At 30.0% G+C, this 2,498-nt stretch overlaps 1 protein-coding gene across 1 annotated transcript in view; it reads right to left on the bottom strand.

Annotated features, from left to right (window-relative positions):
- The window catches only part of LOC106876909 (carbonic anhydrase-related protein 10-like), a 1,215,161-nt gene that overhangs the window by 1,158,404 nt on the left and 54,259 nt on the right, over positions 1–2,498 (bottom strand). The window lies entirely within an intron of this gene.

Here is a 2,498-nt window from a genome sequence, read left to right as displayed (position 1 = left end):
TGTGTGTGTGTGTGTGTGTGTGTGTGTTTGTGAGTTTGTGTGTGTGTGAGTTTGTGTGTGTGTGTGTGTGTATGTGTGTGTGAGTTTGTGTGTCTGTGTGTGTCTTTCATAATTAGGAAGTGTGTGTCCGCTCATATTGTAAATAGTTTACAGTTCTAAATGTGCTTTCAGGACAATTTGTGACATCTAGGCATCTTTAAAAATATTTAAAACTGTTGTTAAACACTTATACTTGCACGTGACATTGTATAATAAAATCTTGAATAAATAGTACAGCTGGAACTAACCGTATACATTCATTAAGTAACCAACTCAATGTTATTAATGTGTTCACAATAGTGAAATATTTTTGATTATTCCTTTAATTAGGAGTGTCTATGAAAATAATTGACACATAAGGAGAGTTCCTATGGGTAGGACTGACCACTGAAATTTAGATGTTATAAATCCTTATATTCTTACAAACCAAATGTGCTTGAAAAGACTTTAAATTCCATTTATTGCATTCTTGATTGTTTAAATATATCAGTAAAAAAAAAAAAAAAATTCACACTTATTCAAGGACAATCATATAGAATTTCTGAATGAATTTCTATTTCATTCAATAACACTTTTGAACTTAATACCATTTTTGAAAGCAATTAGCTGTAAGGAGGTAATTATTTTAGAAAATGCATTAATAAATACATTTGAATGTATAACTATCATTGGTTCTGGAATTAAGATGGTTAAAAGAGTGCAAAAAATCCATGATTCATAAGAAATGCTTGGAACTTCAATTTAAGTAGACGTTACTTGTAAGTATCGTAATATTAAACTTCAGCCGGATTAAACTATATATCTTCGTCTATATTGACGCTGGCGGATATGAGAGCTGGCTGAGTATTTCATGTTATTTGTAAAATAGGAAGCAGTAATGAACACACATTTCTATGAAGATGATTATACCATATGTTTAATAATAGATTGGACTAAACCATTTAGAATAATGAGATATTCGAATTCTAACTTGATTAAAAACATATTTACAAATCTTTCACTTGTCATTAGATTCTCGATAATGCTAAAATTAATGTCATTTGTAAATATCTCTGAATTTATTCTAAGCCTGCCACTACCCATAGTTTCAATATATTAATGAATATCTTCTGTTCCTATAGATATATGAATGTATCTGCATTGGAGTTTAGTTACTTTCCTTCTGAATATCTTTGGTTCCACAGGCATTATCCTCTGAACGTGGTAACGCTTTTATTCATTATTTGTTGGTTGTCGTAAATTCACCGTTTTATATCATCGCAGTCCACAATACAAACGTTTGACGTCTGCAAAATTAATGATTATCTAAATAGAAGTCCACCAATATTTATCTAGTTTATATCTAACATACTATATTCACCTGGAGTGGTTATCATGGTCATCTTTAGTAGACCTTAGCCTACACGAGCTTTCTGAGTGTCGGTAATTTGTCGGTTTTTCATTTTAAAACTTTGGTCCACAGACCTAACCGAAGTTACTTCTACGGAAACGGGTCTAATTTTATGAAATATATCCTTTTTGGGATAAATTAGAAGTCTTCTAATGTGTTGGTTCAGATTCTCAATAACTTTGATATAAAATATTAGTCTAAATAAATGTAACACATTTTCAACACGTTTCCTCATAGCTTTACACAACTTAGTATATGATGACATTAAGGACGTCACTTGTAGCTAAGACAGTATTTAGAGTTAAGCATATTGTGAAAGTCCTAGGAATTTGAATGATCTCATATTTAATTTGTCTGAAGTTTGGCCAATAGTGAATTTTGTTAAAATGAAAACATTATTTATGTCAATATGACAGCAGAGATTTTATTAAGTATGTTTCCATCCAGTATGTGAAATATTATATATGGCATATAAACGTAATCAATATCATTCCGTCTTAGGTCAGATTTTTGGACATATATAGAGCCTTCATTGATTTCTAGGCTTTCCTACTTTGTATCATGAATTCTCTTTCACTATCATCTACACAAAATAAATTTCTTAGCATATTTTAACAGTGCAGTTTACAATTAGCGATACAGAGATGTAACATTCACAAACAACGACTAGAGTAAATAGATAGTTGTACTTATTAAATATATATTGAGCCAGCTAATAATAGTATTATTTTATTACCCTTCAGTAATTTGTATTTGATAATGTTATTATTAAGAAATTTCGGCGAAAATGGAATAATTCAGAGTCACCATTTAAGAATAATTACAATTAAGAGTAGCAGAAAATATTATTTGTGAGTATTAACCGGATTTTGAATGTTCTTTTTCAAAACCTGAACTCATTGCAATATGGATCTGCATATAAACATCAAGTGGTGAGTTCCCATTCTATTACAATGATACTTTTCCGGAACTGGTGTTTTTTTATTAATAAAAACATAACTGATTTCATCGTGTAGAAACAATAAGTTGTGTTCGCCATAAATTTTTTGATCCAATTAAATTGAATACA

This window comes from Octopus bimaculoides, chromosome 2 (genome assembly GCF_001194135.2).
Source record: "Octopus bimaculoides isolate UCB-OBI-ISO-001 chromosome 2, ASM119413v2, whole genome shotgun sequence".
Taxonomy (NCBI): domain Eukaryota; kingdom Metazoa; phylum Mollusca; class Cephalopoda; order Octopoda; family Octopodidae; genus Octopus; species Octopus bimaculoides.
Note: the sequence above shows the minus strand (reverse complement) of the source record. Positions and strands in the feature narration are given on the sequence as shown.